Raw genomic sequence first — 23,127 nt, forward strand, 5'->3', positions numbered from 1 at the left:
TCCCCTACCTTACCTCTCATTCATCATTAATATATATCTACTGGCACAACAATGAGCCGAGTCCTACTGCCTTTATTGAATTTTTCACGTATAGAACGTGATGACTTACAAAAGACAATCGTTAATGCCTCTCGTTCAGTGAACTGAGATTGCCATTTTGGAGCTTTTGCAACTTGAACATCTGCTGGTATAAGAATAAACCAGTTCCTACTGCCTGAATAATAATAATGCTATTTGCTTTACGTCGCACTAACTACTTTTACGGTCTTCGGAGACGCCGAGGTGCCGGAATTTAGTCCCGCAGGAGTTCTTTTACGTGCCAGTATATCTGTCGACACGGGGCTGTCGTATTTGAGCACCTTCAAATACCACCGGACTGAGCCAGGATCGAACCTGCCAAGTTGGGTTTAGAAGGCCAGCGCCTTAACCGTCTGAGCCACTCAGCCCGGCCCTACTGCCTGGTTTTGAAGTGTTCACATATATAGAGCCCTATAAAAAGATGTCAATATTCAGTATGTATATTTTTGTTCTGTACGTTTAAGTGGCTGTGTAGTAGAGATCGTCTCTATTTATTCGTATTACAAGGACAGACTTAATTGTTTATTTAGAAACTGTTGACTGTTTATTGGAAGATCTTGTTAATTTGGTTTACGATATTCTGTCCTGAGAAACACATTTCAGGCCGTATTTTTTTCCTTTCATTGGGGCGCTGGGCGTCGTTCAACCGGCTCTATTACACACATACTGTGCATATAATTAAAGGAAATGTCAAAATCATTGATTGTTGCCACACACTGGATATGTGTTTAGCATGATTGCTTCAATGTAAAAATTTACGATAGTTTTTAAACACGAATACTTTGTTGCCAGAACAGCATGATTTGATATCCAGACTATTCCCGAGACCTGTCCGAATTGCTTACCACCGTGTAGATAGTCAGCCTAACATGACGTATTGTGGAGTTTACGCCATCGTTTTTGCATCATCTGTCATTCCTCTCCTTCTTCTTCTTCTTCTCTTCTGCTTTTCAACACCTGTGGTGTTGCGGCTGCAAACTGTGTCGCTCATGTGGATTTCTAGAGGAATGTAATCACTATTTCGTGTTTCTGTGGTGGTTGGTAGTGTGGTGTGTTTTCTCAATATGAAGAGGAGAGTGTTAGTACAAACACAAACACCGAGCCCCAAGGCAGAAAAAATAATTTGATCTGATTAAAATCCCCGACCTGGCCGGGAATTGAACCCGGGATCCTCTGAACCGAAGGCCTCAACGCTGAACACTCAGTCAACGAGTCGGACTGTACCATATCTATTTTTGTCGGCAGAAATGTATCGTAAGAACTTTATAACCTTGAAAGCATGAAGTCTCACTTGAAAATAATCTTCGTGTAAATTTCTGTTGATAAATCAACGAATAGTAAATGAACGATCATCGAACGTACTGATACTCCACGAAGAAGACCAAAACGAGTAAACAGAGGTAAAAGGGACGAGCTTAGAAAAAGTATTCAGCTACAGAGGAAAACTATAGAAGCTAAAACGGAACATTTATAGAAAATGAACAGAATATGTTGAGTCACGGGAAAGAGAGAGTAATGATTATAAATTACAAAACTTCTATGTTTAACATGAAACTGCTATAAATTGATGTGGAGGAAATACGACAGGTTAACATACTCATACGGAACGAGGCAACCATGGCTCCATATCGCGCGCTTTCGGAATATACACAAATCACATTATCCTATCTATCTATCTATCTATCTATCTATCTATCTATCTATCTATCTATCTATCTATCTATCTATCTATAATCATTGATCTGAATTTAGGACTGTCGCTCAGGTGGCAGATTCCGTACCAATTGATTACCTAGCCTTTTCTTAAATGATTTCAAAGAATTCACTGCCACGCCCAGAGGACCGGGGTAGATTCCCGGCTCTGCCACGAAATTTGAAAAGTGGTACTAGGGCTCGAACGGGGTCCACTTCAGCCTCAGGGGGTCAACTGAGTAGAAGGGGTGGGGGTTCTATTCCCACCTCAGCCATCCTCAAACGGATTTCCCGTGGTTTCCTACTTCTCCTCCAGGCAAATGCCGGGATGGTGCCTAAGGCCACGGCCGCTTCCTCACTCTTCCTTGTCTCTCCCTTCCTATCTACCCATCCCCCACCTCCCACAAGGCCTTAGTTCAGCATAGCAGGTAGGAGCCACCTGCGCGAGGTACTGGTCCTCCACGTCAGTTTTATCCCCGACCCAAAGTTTCACACTCCAGTACACTGCTCTTGAGGTGATAGAGATGGAATCTCTCGCCGAGTCCGAGGGAATAACCAACCCCGGAGAGTAAACGGACTGCCGCGCTGAGTGGCTCAGACGGTTAAGGCGCTGGCCTTCTAACCCCAACTTGGCAGGTTCGATCCTGGCTCAGTCCTGTGGTATTTGATGGTGCTCATATAGGTCAGCCCCGTGTCGGTAGATTTACTGGCACGTAAAATAACTCCTGAGGGACTAAATTCTGGCACCTCGGAGTCTCCGAAGACCTTAAAAAGTAGTTAGTGGGACGTAAAGCAAATAACATTAATTATTATTATTAAACGGACTAAGAAAGAAGAGAAGAAGATTTCAAGGAACTTGGAAATTGGTTATAATTTGTGAATTGGAGACTGAGAAGAGTTATCACGGCACAGTTGAATTCTATTCCAATTCGTCTTTCAAATTATAACAAACACGATCATTATTCGATTAATTTTTGAAATTTCGAGCACCATGTCCCTTCTGCCTTAATTAGGTTAAGCCTGTCACCGCAATGTAAACGTTATGTAGGGCGTAGCATTCTCTATTCAGTGGTGCACACATCTTGCTTCAGACTTTACGTTCGGAAGTCAGCGTGCAGCAAACTAAGAAATGTTCGCATTTATACTGATTGTAAGGGACGATCAAAAAGTTTCCGTTCGACGGCCGTACAGTCCTAATCGGGATGCCAATCAGCCAAAATCGCGGTGAGCATTGAGCCACTCGTCCAACCGACGCATTAGGTTGAAGATGCCCCTGTTGTAAAACACCATGTCCCGCTCCGTGAAGAAGTCCGTAACCGCCTGCTGAACATCCTCGTCCGACGTGTTTGATGGTACCGTAGGTGTTATAATCGCACGGGGAGAGATGAGGACTCATCCGCCACCCGCATGTAGTTTTCGTCCATGATGGATGGGGCTGGTCTCCCAGATTGACCGGCATCTTGTGTTGAAGCGCTGTCCCATACACAATCTTCATTCTCCGATGGATGTCCACCGATGTTTGTCCTTCGGCAGCCAAGAACAGAATAACAGGACGTTGGTCCTGTTTGGACGCATTTGGTAATAACATCACCATAGCTCACGTGGCCGCATTTAACGCACGCACCTCGGCACGACACGATTGCCACACTAATCCCTTTGCCTACCACGTCCTTGCTTATATACCCGCATCGGGGTTGCACGTCCACTGTAGCAACGCCCACAAACGGACATTTTTTAATCACTTCTTATACAATACTTGCAGAACGTGATGACGGGTCTGTAGGTAGCGATGTTGCCGACTTCTGTTCGTACCCTTCGTTGGCTTATAACTTCCAAGCAGCAAACTTCACACGCTCTGTTATCGAGTCTGAATTAGCAGGACCTATCAAGAACGGGCATATACCCAGCCGATCAGTGGTGGTGACCCAAGTTGGCACGTTAGATTCTGACTCAGTCCGTTGTTATTTGAAGGTGGCCAAATACTTCAACCCTGTGTCGACAGATTTACAGGCACGTAAAATAAATACTGAGGGACAAAATTCTTGCATCTGCGATCCCAGAAAGACTTAAAAATAGTTACTGGGACGTAAACCAATAACATTATTATTAATGGTGGTGATTAATGTTTAAGAGAAAGTTCAATTAGGCAACCACCCTTTATTAACACTAATCAGGAGGAAAACTGAAGAGGCACTACACTTCTAAAAATGAAGGTATCGGCCGAAGAAAGAGAAGACTGGCGTTGGGTGTGAAAATGAGAACCTCGCAAACCTAATACTGTCGGGTGGGGGAGAGAACATGAGTTAACCAAGGGAGGTCAAATAGGAAAGCTCAAAGGGAGGAGCCTGGAAGTAATATCAGAATCATCTAGGGGAATCGTGGTCGTCAACTTACGCTCCCAAATTCAGAGCCCCCGGTCACCCTGAAGTTATAGTCGCCACTTACGACAGTCGGAGAATAGAGTGGGCGTATTTTACCGCCCCCACCCACACCCAGTCGAACAGCGCCCAGCCGACAGGTGCTTTGGAAGGCGCACTTTAACAAATAAAAATCTAATTTCCTGGAAAATGTATAGGTATATGGCCTTTCTTGCAGGAATTTTAATTGCACGTGCTGTGCTTTACTTGGTGATAGGACTAATAATTTGCTCATATTTTTGCTTTACTTTTAGTGGATAAAAACAGTGCAGGTAAAATTTTACATATTAATGGCCCCCGTTTATACAGTGTTAAATATTAAACAATTAGAATAAGCTCGTATTTGAACTGAATATAATGAGATACAACCGTACCAAATTTGAGCTCAGTTGATCCAAGAGTTTATTACTATTACGCGATTTTTAAATGCTATAATTTCTCAAATCTTATACGTTCAGATGAATATCTTCAAACTAAACACAGAAGGATGTCTAGTTTCACACCTCTTCTTATAATATTGTCCGTATGTCATATCCTTGTCCCGTTTTTCTACGGGGACGGGTATGAAGTGAGATGAATCTTCGTAGCGAATTTTTACTACCAGATGCGCTTCCTGACGTCAGCCTCATCAGAGGAGTTAATGAGATGAATTGAATGATGTGATATACTGTATGTTAGTAGAAGGGAAAGGGCAAAACCCGATGCCGGCACACAGCCTACTCCTGTCGAATAGCACAAAGGGGTCTGTTCACGGTTTTACGTCCCCAACCGATGGACGAATCACTATCAACACCCCCATACTCCCTCACTCCGTATGAGCACTGCGGAGAGTTTCGAAATTGAATCCAGGCTTTTGGCACGCAATCTAGTGATTAGAAATTGTATACCACCGCATCCCCTACTCTGCCGGCCAAAATTCTGACGGTGAAAATGTTTTCGACGAACGGGACTCGAACCGGCTAAGCACTGTGTAAGACCATTTATAGATTTTACACCATAACGAACATGGCCAGCAAATGATTAGAAAATGAGTCTGAACTCCATCGCTTTGTTCTCACACTACTATCCTCTAAGGGCCAACGGAAACCATAAAGGTTACTTAATTTCACTCACTGTAGATACATAGCGTGGTCGGAACGACGTGAACCGCGTATATGGACGTTTAGAGGGTTGGCCATCCCCCATGGCACTACAGCCCTTGAAGGGCCTTGCCTTACCAAGCGACCGCTGCTCAGCCCGAAGGCCTGCACATTACGAGGCGTCGTGTGGTCAGCACGACGAATCCTCTCGGCCGTCATTCTTGGCTTTCTAGACCGGGGCCGCCATCTCACCGTCAGATAGCTCCTCAATTCTAATCACGTAGGCTGAGTGGACCTCGAACCAGCCCTCAGGTCCAGGTAAAAATCCCTGACCTGGCCGGGAATCGAACCCGGGGCCTCCGGGTAAGAGGCAGGCACGCTACCCCTACACCACGGCGGGGACAGCAGAGGCTTGGTCATGCTGATAAATAATTTGAAAATTTTAATTCGATATCTCGCACCATTGACATTTTATCAGCTGTTGGAGTTAGCCAATCAGATCACTTCGCGGGCGAATTCAAGTCAGTTTTGCGCGCCATTGTTGCTAATTCTTCACGTGGCTCGGTCGGGCTTGAGAGCCATACAGAGAAATGGCCATCAAACACAGAAACACCGTGGGTTTCAACCAATGCTACCGATGCGTGCTTGCTACGGGGCGAGCCTAGGGTGGTCCTTGTTTAAGTCTCTCCCCTGGAGAGGTTTATTTTTTCTATTAGCGCTCTCAAACCTGGTGTAAACCACGTGTAGATTTAGCAACATCGCCTCGCAAAGCCCATCTGAAGTCGCCAGCGAAGCGAACTGATTGGTTAACTTCAGCAGCTCATATAATGGCAACGGCACGATATATCTATTTATTTCAATTATTTACCAGCGTGATCAACCAGCTAACATCCGGTTCATTTCGTTACCGACCAGCCTGTATATTAGATGCTAAATACAGCTCTACATTGTTCAAAGATCCTGCTGCACAACTTTTAGAGTATCAGGGATATAAACAGGGCACACGGTAACATTGGTGAGGGAGACATTTCAGTTCCCCTTAATTTATTCATTTTGAAGCATTTTCCTAAGAATCGTTAGTTCCATGGCTGAAAGTTTGGAGATAGGCTGAACTTTTTTTGACGGCCATCTTTATTGTTCTTTGTTATTGAATGGGACAAGAAAGAAATTGAAATCGAGCGTGATTCCTCCACTGCTACCAGTAGTTCTATAATTGAAATCCACTTTAATGAGGCTGTGTTTTATCTGACAGCTAGTCACTCTGATGAATTGCAATCGAACCGTAGAGGAGATCCGTGAATGGATCCTATCCCTTTGTGCGGGCAGGAAGCAATTGTGCGGGACAGAGCTATTTACTCAGCTGGCTGAGTACAGTGGACGGCCTCATCAGCTGGATGTGAGTTCGTGTAATAGTAATCCACAAATAACCGCTAGACCGTGAGAATTCCAGGAACATTCTCCGGAATGACCATTGTACGCAGTAGTGAAATCAGACCTTATATACCTTCACTGTACGTACACACCAGTTAGTAAATTTTTCGTACATAACCTTGACCGAGAAATATTGCATTCATAATGACCAGTCAGGCTGTGTTCTATTCGTTGGCTGAATAGTCAACGTAGTGTCTTTCATACAAAGGTCTCCGGGTTAGATTCCCGGTGGAGTCGGGGATTTTAACACCGTTTGCTTAATTTCTCTAGCTTGGGGACTGGATGTTCGTGTTCGTCTTAATACACATCTCCATTTCGTACTTATTTTTAGAATTTGTTTTACGTCGCACCAGCACAGATTATTATGGCGATGATGGGTTAGGAAAGGGCTTGGAGAAAGAAGCGGCCGTGGCCTTTATTAAGTTATATCCCTAGCATTTGCTTAGAGTGAAAATGCTACTTTATTTTTGCTATTTTGCTATACGTCACACCGACACAGATAGGTCTTATGGCGACGATGGGACAGGAAAGGCCTAGGAATGGGAAGGAAGCGGTCATGGCCTTAATTAAGGTACAGCCCCAGCATTTGCCTGGTGTGAAAATGGGAAACCACGGAAAACAATCTTCAGGGCTGCCGACAGTGGGATTCGAACCCACTATCTTCCAGATGCGAGATCACAGCACCGCGCTCCTAACCGCACGTCAAGATTGTTATATCCGCGTAACAGCGCAAAAAAGAGACAAACTTCAACTGTTCACCAGTTACGAGATGGCAACCGGGTATTTGCACAAACTTCACGCTAATCGACTGCAGAGTGCCTAATTAAGTCATTTCGACCGATTCGATGTGTTTCACTAGAGAGTTGTAATCATAATTGGGGATTGGATGAATGGCGTAATGGCATGTTTGCAGGTGAAACACGAATAACCGAGCAAGTGACTGCACGGTTCGGATCCCGTAACTATCAGCTTGCTTTAGGGAGATAGTGAATTCGATCCCCACTGTCGGCATCCCTGTGGATGGTTTTCCGTGGTTTCCATTTCCGCACCAGGGAGATGTTGGAGCAGTACCTTTATTAAGGCCACGGCCGCTTCCTTCACATTCCTAGCCTTTCCGAATCCGTAGCCATAAGACCAATCTCTGTCAGTGCAACGTAAAGCATATTCTAAAAATTAAAATAAAACACGGATATAATTTAGGCCATATACACGATGGCAATGTATATCGAGACGCAAATGATGTGTTAGAAGATTTTAGAATTTGTTTTACGTCACACCGACACAGAGTGGTTTTACGGCAACGATGGGATAGGAAAGGGCTAGGAGTGGGAAGGAAGCGGCCGTGGCCTCAATTAAGGTACCGCCCCAGCATTTTCCATTTTCCCAAAGGCAGAGGCAATCATCCATTGTTCGCTTTTAAAATGAATTTCATCTTGTTCTGTAAACATGTTCACGATCCACATTGCAGAACAGTTCGTGATTTTTATTTGTTTGATTTTCTATTTTTCAGATCATTTCTTGTGACATTTTAAAATGCGCAGTTAACAAATGTTCATGTCCGCCTCTGTGGTGTGGTGGTTAGTGTGATTAACTGCCACCCCCGCATGCCCGGGTTCGATTCCCGGCTCTGCCACGAAATTTGAAAAGTGGTACGAAGGATGGAACGGGGTCCACTCAGCTTCCGGAGATCAACTGAGTAGAGGTGGGTTCGATTCCCACCTCATCCATCCTCGAAGTGGTTTTCTGTGGTTTCCCACTTCTCCTCCAGGCAAATACCGCCATGGTACGTAACTTAAGGCCACGGCCGTTTCCTTCCTTCTTCCTTGTCTATCACTTCCAATCTTCTCATCCCCCACCAAGGCCCCTATTCAGCATAGCAGATGTGGATGACTGGGCTAGGTATTGGTCCTCCTCCCCACATATATCCCCATACCAATGTCTCACACTCCAAGACACTGCCCTTGGGGCGGTAGAGGTGGGATCCCTCGCTGAGTCCGAAGGAAAAACGAACCCTGGAGCGTAAACACATTAAGAAGGAAAGAAGAAAGAAAAACAAATGTTCATGAGAACTAGTTTAAAATACTCTGAACTAATCGTTAGGATAGATCGTACATGGCTAATGAAGATAGTATTGTGTTAAAAACGCTTAACAGAAAAAATACTGCAATAAAACATACACAAAACATGTATGATGTATGTATTGAACCTATTTGAGACGCAATCCATCAGGGTCTTTTGTAACTCTTACATGTCTCAGAGTTTGACGTGGAGTAATAAAAAAAATCTGATTTTGAAAACTTACCGTAGGATAAACATAAAATTAACATCAGAGTACTACACAATTATATTTCAAAATTCTAAGAGAGTAAAAATCGGCAAAAGGAGGTATTTTGACAAATGATTAACCAGTCATCCTGCTGTAAATTTCCTTACTCAAATACTCATTTCTAATTTATTGAAAAAAAACCTACAACCTGTTTTCCAGTCATTGACCGGGTCAGGGATGGAATGAATGAAGCGGATATAGGCTGTTAGTACGATGGGGTCGCCACTCCCAAAGTGATGTATTAATGACTGATAGATGCTATGAAATGAGAATGGAGAGTGTTGCTGGAATGAAAGATGACAGGGAAAACCGGAGTACACGGAGAAAAACCTGTCCCGTCTCCGCTTTGTCCAGCACAAATCTCACATGGAGTGACCGGGATTTGAACCACGGTATCCAGTGGTGAGAGGCCGACGCGCTGCCGTCTGAGCCACGGAGGCTTCACTCTAATTTATTATTTTCTTTAATTCTTCATTTCATGGCCAAACAAAATATGTTATCAAAAATGGTTCCCTTTAATTCAATCATTGAGGTACCGGAGACCTCTGGAGGTTTAGCGAAAAAACAACTGTTCCGCTCCTACCGTTCCCGCACTAGGCTAGATCTCTAATTCGTGTGTGTCATCATCATCATCATCATCATCATCATCATCATCATCATCATCATCATCATCGCGAAGCCGACCAATTCTTTTACATGTAAGGTACATCATTTCTGAAGCTGTTATATACTGGTAATCTCAGCAGCTGAGAACCCACTTTTCACAAGCGTATTGTACTGTAGGTATATGCTTTGACTTTATACAAAAGGTGCGTTTCAGATTATCTTAGTCGATTGATTACAATTATGATATTCAAGTGGCTTCAGCAGCTCGAGATATTTTGATACTCGGTCCCACAAACGGCGAGCCTGTGATATATAATAATAATAATAATAATGATAATAATAATAATAATAATAATGAAATGATTGTTACCGGGCGAGTTGGCCGTGCGGTTAGGGCGCGCAGCTGTGAGCTTGCATCCAGGAGATAGTGGGTTCGAACCCCACTATCGGCAGCCCTGAAGGTGGTTTTCTGTGGTTTCCCATTCTCACACCAGGCAAATGCTGGGTTTGTATCTTAGTGAAGGCCACGGCCGCTTCCTTTACATTCCTAGGCATTTCATATCCCGTCGTCACCATAAGACCTATCGGTGTCGGTGTGACGTGAAGCAAATAGAGAGAAAAAATGAAATTATTGTTCAGGCGATTGAACTCAGGTGCTGACCCGTACAATACATGACCCACGAGGACAACGGCCGAAGGAAGACTTGATTGAAGCACTGGGGACGGGAGGGTAGGGTGTCTGTCAATGGAAGTTAATTATGCTGCCGTCACCCCTATCGATCGTGAAGAGTGGGTGTGTGTTTGCTGTATCCTCTCGCATCACGATCCTCAAAGAGTTTCGCCACTCGGTCCCATCGTGTACCTCAACTAAGAAGATGATAATATTTAATTAATTGCTTTTCTCTATCTGTATTACGCAATAATAAGGTCCGATTGACCATATACAAAAAGAAATGCGAGAATATTATGTTGTTCGGTCCATGTTTCGAATAATGATCTGTCCGACATTTGGCAGCCATGGAGAATGCAACTCAGTTATTCCGCACAAATGCTAGAAAGTCAGTTTACTGAAAAGGCCACCGCATACCCCACTCCTCTATCATGTATACAAGTTATCTAATTTTCGCGGTTATAACTTCAAAGAAAAAGGTGGAATATTACGAATGAATGCAGTGTGTATGTATGTATGTATGTATGTATGTATGTATGTATGTATGTATGTATGTATTGTACCAGGAAGGCATAGGCCCTGGCACATACGAGTTATAAATTTTATTTTTGAGCATACAATTAAGTTCCGATGCATGAACAGCTGTGTGAGAGAATGTTCTCGTGTCACTGCGCAGGACGAAGGAGAACGCCAGTCGAGCAAGGTTTAGTGACGTCACCGCTGCCTGTAGCTTACCTCCCATTCGGAACTTTCTCGATTATTTTTATTAACTTTTTAATGCCTGGACCGATCAACACGATACCAACGCTGAATTGTCGCTAATATTCTGGAAGTTAAACCCTGTAAATTTGAAGTCAATCCGTGCAGTGGTTTCCGAAATATAATAATTTAAATTTGGGAAGGAATTCTCGCCCCTTCATCACCTGATTCCGAGTGTTGCTCGCAAGACTTGTACAAATAGGTCACTGGACCAAGGCCATAACCAGGGTGCAGAGAGTACAGTGTGCAGAGTGTGTACAGTGTGTGCAGTAAGTGTGCCGTAAGGACAGTATGTTCCGTCGCGATTCGCGAGGACGTAGTCGTGGCCACACTCGAACGCTGTTAAAATAATACAACAACGTCGTACGTAAAGTATCTGCCGCGCCGCAACGACGGAAATATTCTAGATATTTCTTCGACTGAATTGTCGTAATATGATACTTGTAAATTTATTAACCGAGTGAAGCTATAATTGGAAGTAAGAATTGAAGTGTCCAATATTTTACTGACCAGTGTACGACATCGTGAACTTTACCAATTTCACGTAATTCTGAACTGTGATAATAATCTAAGTCATTGAGTGTGGTGAACTGAGACCCTAATTTAAGACCATTTGAATCAATCTAAGACATATTTCTCTTACGATAGTATAACAGTGAACTGTATAAAACATTATTTCACTCGACATTCGTCCCATAACAGGGCTAGAAGTAACTATTTTCGTGTGCACTTTCTCGATATTTCGATCACCACTGTGAGAAACCCAGTGAACATTAAGGACTTTTTATGACTATATTAAGTTGTACAGACTAGTGTGGTGTAAATACAGCCATAAAAACGCCTTAATCTGTGAATAATATTATTTCAGAGACAGTGGTAGAGACTGTTATAAATAACGTTTTTCAAGTGCTTATGGACTGTGTTCATTACTTTACAGTCGAATCTCAGACATAATTAGTGACAATTATGAACTGTGTTAAATCTCAAACCCATGAACTGTGTGTTTTCCGTAGTATGGACAGTGAATTCCAATTCAACACCGTAAAATTAATATAAAAATAGAACTGTGCATTACAACTTATGTCGGTGTGTAGTATTATTAATATCCGTGATATTTGTGAATTCAATAGTGCCAATTGAACTTTCCATGTTCCGACATTACCTCCAAGAACAACGGAAATCTTGGCAAAGTGCTACGAGATTCTGCTACATCGAACGTAGCTCCCAACGAGGGATTTACGTGGTTTCTTCAGTTATGGTACCCATCGAGGGACGTCGACGAGGGAGATTGACGTGGTATCTTCACTGAACGCCGCCGGTGCCGAGTTCGAGCCTTGGTCGCACTCTGCGGAATGTTCCAGACACCATGTCGCCGTACAGCACAACTCTAACACTTGTAAGCAGATCTTCTCGTATTCTGAGGGAGTAATCACAACTGACTGACTTTTTACAAAGCACTTAGTTCATTACAGTGCTCTAACAAGTGCTTCGTGTGAATATCAACTCGTAACTTATCATCATTTAAAAGAAATTCATATTTTGCTTTTAAACTATATAGTTCTTTTTAAATTCATTAATTAAGTGAATTCATTTTACCTAGATTTACAAGTGCTCTAGTAATTTCATTTTTCAATTCAAACGAACTGTAGAGACATACAACAAGTGCTCAAATATTTTTTTTTCAATTTATCAAATTTTTTATGACAATGTGTGTGTTCATTTTATGCTCTAAAAATTAGAAAGACTGTAGGTCAGCACCATAGTGATGAACTGGATAATATTCAAGGTGCTAAGTGATATTTTGTGTTTGCATTTAAATTAGATGAACTGTAGGTTGTACATGATCTATGAAAGAGTAATAATTATTTTGAACATCCTCAAGCAAATAGACGTCACAGAAGATCGTAACATAAATCTTTTATGTTGCACTTTTTGGCAAATATTAGCTAGAAATTTGAGTTTGCAATTCCAATTGCAGGGTGATATTTCTGTGGATATTTTTAATAAACTCTATCAAGAAGATTTATCATCTATTATTCGCCCTGCGATACTATCCGTCTCTGTACCAGCTCCAAAATAAACCGAACACTACCTGAGATCCTTCCCATGCTCTAGCCCCACAATCATTTTTCGGTACAGTATGTATGTATGTATGTATGTATGTATGTATGTATGTATGTATGTATATATAGAACCTATTTGAGACGCAATCCATCAGTATCTTTTCGGTTGTAAAATAATGACTTAAGTTCGACGAGGATTGCTACTTAATTGAAATGAATAACATTGAGATAAAAATAAAAACAATATGCTTATTCAAATAAGGCATTTCCTGAACTTAACTTGGTAATTTGGATGTGAATTATCACTAGTTCTTCATTGGAATAATTAAAGAAACAGAATATTGTATCCAATATGTCTCCAAAACATAGTGTTACGCCTGGGTATTACAATGACTAAATTCCAAAAATATTTAAAATAAGCTAATCACAATCCCATAAAACTTTTAATAATATTGGATTTATGTTACCTCCATGCGAAATTAAATTTAGTGACTAAACTATGAAAGGTTATTTATCACGTTCCAGTGTATTCAAAATAGTAGATTGTTAACTTTTCATCTCTTCCACATTTCTTCGTTTAAACCAATAATTCCAAGTCAACTGTTAATGTGTTCACTAACTGACTGGAACCGAACCATGTACCACCATGTGCTATGCAAAATAACTTAAATAAGTTTATAAAATGAAACATTGTTACCCAGGAAATATATCACACCCTAAATAAGCAACAGTAGTAGATCACGGGAACCTTCACCAATATCGAAGACTGCGATAATCGGTCTTCTTGCATTAACACACAAGAAAAATATAATGTAGAAAAGAAATAATACAAGTTCTTTAATGTGATGGTAACATAAATGAGGCACTGCCATCTAAATACGACACGCTATCATAGAACTACGTCATATAATGAAATAATTAATGAATTTCTGGTCAAAGATATCATATTGAATTTCATATAATTCCACCAAATATGCGTGAAAAAAATCCGACAGAAATGCTGCAAAGCAACCTGGATATGTGATTTATTGAAGTAGAAGTTCATCAGTGAGCTTACGGGTAATGGGTGATGGAGGTGGAGATTACTCTCGTATTAGTAGGAGTAGTAATATTTGTTACGAAGATATTATGGAGAGCGGAGTTGAATGAAGCTGCGGGCTTGAATGGGTGGATACAGGAAAATCGAAAGATAGAATTAAGACTTTAAAAATGACAACTTCATTTCTTCTCTTAAACTTCCCCTTTTTCTTTTCAGAGTTTCCACTTTGCCAATAAAACGACAAAATCAGGTAAAATTTTAGATCTTGAGCTAGAAATACAATCTAGAATAATAAGAGAACAATTTTACAGTCTGAGCTTAAGGTTCCCAATTACAAATGTTCCTTGAGCACTACTGCTCCATTCTATCAAGTTAAGGAGACGGGTCTCCCAATTTTTACATCAGAAGGAAGATCATCCTTGCTCTAATAATTTATACTCAGGAATTTATTTTCAAAATTTCTGATCTCCCAGGCCTATCATTGGTACAACCTACATTTAACACTATTAAACAGTATCCACTGTCTTATATGCTCAGTAGTCTGATCTTTAACATGAAAAGAATGAAAAATAATTAACAGGGGTAAGAACTTCCCATTCTACAAGGCCTTTGGTAAAAACAAAAGGGTACATTTACTGGCCAAAAAACAAAAATGGTGAGGGGGCGAACACTTGCGCTCCTTATCAATTACACTAAATGCATTAAACCTTATTTGGGCTTATGGCCGGACGTTACAAATGCTAAGCCTATACTACAGCGGTGACTAGATGGAGAAAAATGTTTAAGATACATAAATTACAAGATAGAAAAAGTTACAAAATCATAGTCACCTCAGAATCAAGTTGAGAGGGAACACGAGAGGGAACTCACTGTCTATTACCTGCTATCGATTAGTTAAGTTCTTTCGGCTTGTTTGAAATATACATTTTAGAAAATTAAGTTACATTACTGAAGATTTGAAACCTTCCCCTCACCGGGCGAGTTGGCAGTGCGGTTAGGAACGCGCAGCTGTGAACTTGCATCCGGGGTATAGTGGGTTCGAACCCCACTGTCGGCAGCCCTGAAGATGGTTTTCCGTGGTTTCCCATTTTCACACTAGGCAAATGCTGGGGCTGTACCTTAATTAAGGCCACGGCCGCTTGCTTCCCACTCCTAGCCCTTCCCTATCCCATCGTCGCTATAAGACCTATCTGTGTCGGTGCGACGTAAAGCAACTAGCAAACATTCCCCTCGAGTTAGCTTTGAAAGACTATCAGATTTTAAACTGGATCTGTCATTATCTTGAGCTGGTGGACCTCCCGAAGATGGAGGAGGCGCCGCCGCCTCCGTTACGAACACATACTAGACTGTAGACTGGAGCGATTACAAATACAACCTGGTCCGAAAATGTGCCAGCTTTTATAGCCGAGGCGGGAAAGTTGCAGGAAACTCTGGGCTGAGGCCCTGACACATCTCCAATTCTCATTTGGAAATCAAATGAATTCCAGAAAGTTTTGATAGGCAGAAAAATAAATGTACCAAATTTTTCATTGACCAACATCTTAAGTTGGTGGAAAGAGACAGAAGTGTTGTAAAATTTAGCACACCGAAAACATTTAAACAATTCAGTTTAGGAAACCCAACATACAAAATTACTCTTGAATTTAAATAGTTCATCTTCACAACAGAGGGCACAACATAAGTTTATAGTAGTGATATCTGTTGAGAAATGTTAAAACTTTTTGTACTAGTTGCAAGCTTAATATTTCAGATGGCATTCTGCAAGGCGTTTAATTTAAATGCGCGGGGCGGGTGCACCTGCAGTACAGACCTCCCCCACCTCTAAAGTTTAACACAGGTGACACAGTTTAGAAAACTCACTTTTTAGAAAAATGTGTAGTCAGATTCTTGATGAAAGTTCATTTGTGAGTAATTATGCCGGAAACAAGTCTGAAGCCGTGTAAGTCCGGGAGGTACAGTTCAAGTTTGACAGCAAGAGGGGCCGCCAATGCCTATACCCGGTCGGGGTCTCCCGGACCCCCCAAGTACCCTTAGATACATCTCTCCCACTACCTTGTGAGAGGTAGCCATGGTGATGATCGCCAGGGACCAGATATTGAAATGCTGCCCCAACATGAAGTATTATCGGCACACTTTATCTTGGTGCATTTACACCCTAGTGCTGAATCGGTCGACCTCGGCAATCTTCGAGATTCGTACTGGCAACCTTTGAAACACAAACTATGAATCACTTAAGCATCGTTGTGCGACATCTGGCGTACACTTTACGTACTAGTACTGTTGTTCTTTACACAGCAAAGCCAAACTATAGAATTCATGCCAGGAACGAGATTCGCATCGAGAAATGTTATATAATGCTTAAGATAATAACGGTTTGGAAATTTCATATCGACCGATCATATTCTCGATTCAATTCAGATTTCATTTTCATTTAGTTGGCAGCACTATCGGAACCGGGACAGCTCCCTCCTTACTCCTCACGCACGAACACAAATGCACCAAGATAAAGTGTGCCGATAAGACGTGGTTGTGTTACCGCGCCTCAGCCCTTGCCGGTAAAGATGGTGCTCAAGTACGCCATCATGAAGGAGACTGGTCAGGAGCGGGGTGGGCCCTTACCCCACGCCAGCATCACTCACCAGATGTTGTAAATCGGCCTCAGATGACAGTAAGGCACTGAAACAATTTTCCTGGGCGACAGCGATTGTTATTATGGGGACAGAGAGTTTCATAATAATTCAGTATGGTTGTGCGGATAAGGCGGGTGGCATCGAGGATGAGTGTGTGGATTGCAGGCTCGGTTTTTGAGGCGGGGGAGAGGTAATGGCAAATAGGGGCGGAAAAAACTTACTGATGGGAAGATTGTACATAGATTGACTATAACAATAGCAATAGGGAAGAAGGCCTCAACATATAACTTGAATATTTTGTTTTAAGGTCGTAAGCCGTTGAGGAAAGAAATATAACTACTTCCTCACTGCCATAACTTAGTGGCTATACTGCAAAATAAGAGAGTTCATACGGGTCTTATTTGAGGCAAATGCCCTCTAAATATTCTTTCCGTGGCTGGATTACTCACCAAAAGAGTGACGGGTGTTCAAAAATCTAAAATAATACACGGTCCGTGAAATCTGGGGGCAGGCCTGCTGCCGGGTGCAAAATTCTTAACCGTGACCTGATCTCCGACCTTTAAATTGGTGGACCTCAATGCAGATCATATCTCTCTTTAACGTTCTCATGAGAGGCCTTAAGGTTACTTTTAGTCTTCTTCCACAGGTCCTTGATATTATCGGGACCTATTGTCTTGGCAATATCTCATTGATGGACCAAAGATTTGATAACGGCGTGATGGGAACATACATAAACATGAGGGAGGCAGGAGTGCACTTGTAGGACTCATGAACAGTCGAATTTAAAGCTAAAGATAACCAATGCAGAGAAGTATCCCACCTAGAACGATCTTCATGATGAAAATCTATCAAAGCAGATCGAAGGTTACGATTGTCACGCTCAGCCAGAGATGGTTGAGGATAATAAGCAGAAGCAGTGACATGTGATAAGGATAAATCTAAACAGAATTTTCGGAATAAATTAGATTTTATCGGAAACTATATGTTGACAAGGACCAAAAGAAGGAAAGATAGTATTAATGCAAGAAATGGTAGACTGAGAGGTAGTTAAATTAGTCGGAAATAAACATGAAAATCTAGTGAAGCCATCTACACATACACTGACTGACAGAGCAAATGCAACACCAAGAAGGAGTGGTTCGAAAGGGATGAAAGTTGGGGAGAAAACAGAGACGGCACGGACGAATAATTGATGTTTATTTCAAACCGATATGCAGGTTACACAATGCGCACGGCATCGACTCAGTAGGATGTAGGACCACCGCGAGCGGCGATGCACGCAGAAACACGTCGAGGTACAGAGTCAATAAGAGTGCGGATGGTGTCCTGAGGGATGGTTCTCCATTCTCTATCAACCATTTGCCACAGTTGGTCGTCCGTACGAGGATGGGGCAGAGTTTGCAAACGGCGTCCAATGAGATCCCACACGTGTTCGATTGGTGAGAGATCCGGAGAGTACGCTGGCCACGGAAGCATCTGTACACCTCGTAGAGCCTGTTGGGAGATGCGAGCAGTGTGTGGGCGGGCATTATCCTGCTGAAACAGAGCATTGGGCAGCCCCTGAAGGTACGGGAGTGCCACCGGCCGCAGCACATGCTGCACGTAGCGGTGGGCATTTAACGTGCCTTGAATACGCACTAGAGGTGACGTGGAATCATACGCAATAGCGCCCCAAACTATGATGCCGCGTTGTCTAGCGGTAGGGCGCTCCACAGTTACTGCCGGATTTGACCTTTCTCCACGCCGACGCCACACTCGTCTGCGGTGACTCATCGGAGAACACGACGTTCCGCCATTCCCTCATCCAAGTCGCTCTAGCCCGGCACCATGCCAGGCGTGCACGTCTATGCTGTGGAGTCAATGGTAGTCTTCTGAGCGGACGCCGGGAGTGCAGGCCTCCTTCAACCAATCGACGGGACGGGAAATTGTTCTGGTCGATATTGGAACAGCCAGGGTGTCTTGCACATGCTGAAGAATGGCGGTTGACGTGGCGTGCGGGGCTGCCACCGCTTGGCGGCGGATGCGCCGATCCTCGCGTGCTGACGTCACTCGGGCTGCGCCTGGACCCCTCGCACGTGCCACATGTCCCTGCGCCAACCATCTTCGCCACAGGCGCTGCACCGTGGACACATCCCTATGGGTATCGGCTGCGATTTGACGAAGCGACCAACCTGCCCTTCTCAGCCCGATCACCATACCCCCTCGTAAAGTCGTCTGTCTGCTGGAAATGCCTCCGTTGACGGCGGCCTGGCATTCTTAGCTATACACGTGTCCTGTGGCACACGACAACACGTTCTACAATGACTGTCGGCTGAGAAATCACGGTACGAAGTGGGCCATTCGCCAACGCCGTGTCCCATTTATCGTTCGCTACGTGCGCAGCACAGCGGCGCATTTCACATCATGAGCATACCTCAGTGACGTCAGTCTACCCTGCAATTGGCATAAAGTTCTGACCACTCATTCTTGGTGTTGCATTTGCTCTGTCAGTCAGTGTACAAGAATTAATTTATTCCCATTCCCCTTATATTGAGGGAAGGGTCCGACGTAGTCTATATGCCAACGCTCCATAGGGTGAGAGGCTTGATGTGATGAAAATAGCCCTAGCTTAGTAGAAAAGGTGAGCTTACTAAGCAAGCAAGATTTACATGCTTAAACCATTTCTCTGATTTCACCGTCCATACTCTTCCAGATAAACATTTCTCTAATTTTCTCTCTTGTTTTGAAGATACCTAAATGGCTCCCTGCAAGGCGAGTTGGCCGTGCGGTCAGGGGTTCGAATTCCACTGTCGGCAGCACTGAAGATGGTTTCCCGTGGTTTCCTATTTTCACACCAGGCAAATGCTGGCGCTGTACTTAAGGCCACGGCCGCTTACTTTCAACTCCTAGGCCTTTCCTATCCTGTCGTCACCATAAGACCTTTCTGTGTCGGTGCGACGTGAAGCAACTAGCAAAAAAAATGCCCTCCTAATGGGGTCTCATGATAGTACTGTGCTGGAAGAACTACTTTCATCATCTGATCGTGCCAGGAAGGGCAGCACAGAACCCCATTCCCAGCACATAAGGGACAACATGTTCCCCAGAAGGAAGGGTTTCTATTATAGGAGACAGCACTGGATCTTCCCGTTGATATTTTTTGGTATCATGAAAAAACATAGGGGCATCCGTCAAAATAGCACTGACACAAGAAATTATGGGCATGGGAGGAGAAGAAATGTCCTCCTGTTCATTGGACTCAACATCACTAGAAATCATGCGGCTTAGTCCATCTGCGATCAAATTATCTGATTCTCTAATGTGTCGCACATCGAATTGAAAAGCCGAAATGCGGATAGCCCAACGGGCCATACGTCCTGTACGACGAGGCCTAGCTAAAACCCAACTTGAAGCTTGATTGTCAATTTCTGATTCAAATCTGACATGTTCTAGATAAAGGCGGAACTTCTCTAAGGCAAACAGGACTGCGAGTCCTTCTAACTCATAGATGGAGTACTTGGTTTGTTGAGCCGATAATCTAAGACGCATAGGCAATAGGCCTCCTTCCGAGCAACAGCAGATGAAGAGGCATCGGTTTGAACTATGCATTTCCACGAACCTATTACGCTGGCGTAGCAGGGGGAGAGGTGATACTCCCACGTGGCGCGTCCCAGGTGGCAGATAGGGGGGGTTCCTAACAGGCTTGCCGGCGAACTTGAGGGAAATAAAATACCTCTCGCGGACCAAACATACTACCCCCTGCGGGTCGGGGACGCACATGTAGAATACACCCGCGGTATCACCTGCCTGTCGTAAGAGACGACTAAAAGGGGCCCAAGGGGCTCTCAACTTGGGGGTGTGGATTGGCGACCACAGGGCCCTCAGCTGAGTCTTGGTATTGCTTCCGCTTACTTGTGCCAGGCTCCTCACTTTCGTCCTTCCTGTCCTACCTCCCTTGGTCAACTCTTCATCTTTTCCGACACCGACAGTATTAGAGCACTCGAGGCCTAGTGTGTCCTTCATTTTCACGCCCTTCGTGGCCCTTGCTTTTCTTCGTCCGTTGCTTCATCTTTCGAAGTGACGGATCCCTTCTTTCTTCTTTTTTTTCTCTCTCTTTACCCCCTATGAGTGGGGGGCGCCGTCGAAAAATACACCCACGGTATACACTGCCTGTCATGAGAGGCGACTAAAAGGGGCAACCGAGGGATGATTGAATTAGGACCATGAAACTACTTTTGATTAGTACCATCACGCTGGGAACACCATGGGTCGCCTTTACTTGCGAATAGTGCCATTAAATTAGGTACACAATATGTTTGTGATTCGTAGCGGCAGTGTGTGTAGACTGTGGGTTTCCAGTACCCGTGAGTCGTACCCATGTGAGCAGCACCACGGGTCTGGGCGTAGCCTGTGATTTGAACCACTATATGAGCGACACCGCGGGTCTGCGTTGCATCTGATTGGTACCTACTATGTGAGGAACACCACGGCGATACCGGCGCCCGTGATTACTTAGGTGCGGAACCTCAGCGGTTTGCGTTGGCTGTGAGTGGCGCCATTGTGTGAGAAACACCATAGGCCTGCGTTACATGTATGAGGCACAATACTTGTGAGTGGTACCATAATGTTTGGAACACCGTGAGTTTAAGCTACCTTTGATTAGTACCGCAACTTGAGAAATACCATGGTTCTACTTTACTCGCGGCATGTACCATTCTGAGAGGCCTTCGACGTGGATTTTGGACCCCTTCAGACATCAAGCATCCTCGATTCAGGATTATGCTTTAAAAGTGGTCCCTTGGTCAGTAATACTATTCTTTATGATCTTTTTTGAGTCGGATCCTCTGTTTTTGTTTGTTTTTTTGTTTTGTTTTGTTTTTTGGTTCATGTCCATCCATTCATTCTTCATGACATTTTCTTATTTTGGTCAGTGGATGATTTTGAACTTTTTGTTGCCATTTCATTTCGTATCATTTGATGCCGATGACCTCGATGTTAGGCCCCTTTAAACAACAAGCAAAAAATGAACCATGCATTTCTTAGAGAAATCCGGCATCGTTAATACTGGGGCGTTACAAAAAGCTAACTTGACATCTTCAAACGCAGCTTGCTGCTATGGACCCCATTCGAACTTCACACCTTTCCTACGAAGTAGGTTTAGGGGCGCCACCGTATTAGCGAAGTTAGGAATAAATTTCCTGAAGAAATTCACTTTGCCTATGAACCTAGTAATTCTTTTGACGTCCTTAGACGGCTTGAAGTTAAGAATAGCCTGCGTTCTGGAATGGCCGATAGCAACACCATCGGCGACACAATATGCCTTAAGATTGACATAGAAGGTTTAGCAAACTCTACCGTAGATAACTTAACAGTCAACCCAGCCCTACGAAGGCGATTGAGAACTTCCTTAAGATGATCCAAGTGTTCTTCAAAGGTCTCAGAAAATACCACGTCATCGTCAAGGTAATGATAAAGGTATTCACATTTGATGTCGGAGAAGACTCTATCCAGCAGTCTAGTATTGACAGCCGCGCCCGGGGGGAGCCCAAAAGGCACGCAGTTGTATTCATACAAATTCCAGTCAGTGGTGAAAGCCGTCAGATCTGATTATACTCTTAGTTAGGATCTAAGATGGTAAACAACTTAGCCTCACGAAACCATGAAGAACAAGAACGAAGATCAGGAAGGGGCACTGATTGCAATACTACGTTTTAAAGCTCTGTAATCTATGACAGGCCTGAAACCACTTTGGGGTTTCGGTACGAGAAAAAATGGGCGATGAATATGCTGACTTTGAAGATCGAATAGTGCCATCATTTAACAATTTGATCAATGATCCCCTTAAGAGCCTTCAGTTTAGGTGGAGATAGCTTATATGGAGGAAGTCTTACAGGAATTGAATCCATTACATAAACTGTATACTCAATCAGATGAGTGACACCAAGGGTTTCCGAAAATACATCCGAAAAAGACTGACATAACCTACGAATACTCTCAGACTGGTCCTAAGGTAGATGCCATCTCACTCTGGGTAGGTGAAATAGAAGAAAATGACACAAAATTACATTTCAAAAGAGGAATATTAACGTTACTATCAAATTTGAATGTGCACAACTTGCTCTGAAGGTGAATTTCAAAATACGGATTTTAGCAAAAATGAAGCCTAAAATTTCTAAAGGTTAAGAATTTGCCGAAACGCATTTAATAGAAGACAAACAATAGTCTGTAAATTTACAATAGGCGTTCAACTTAGAGTACCACTCCTCAAAAATAATAGAGCTAACGCTCCCTGAATCTAACAGCACCGTGACGTGTTCGTTATTTACCTCAATTTTTAAAAATGGCACGAAACTTGGTGTCA

Source organism: Anabrus simplex, chromosome 6 (genome assembly GCF_040414725.1).
Source record: "Anabrus simplex isolate iqAnaSimp1 chromosome 6, ASM4041472v1, whole genome shotgun sequence".
Classification (NCBI taxonomy): Eukaryota; Metazoa; Arthropoda; class Insecta; order Orthoptera; family Tettigoniidae; genus Anabrus; species Anabrus simplex.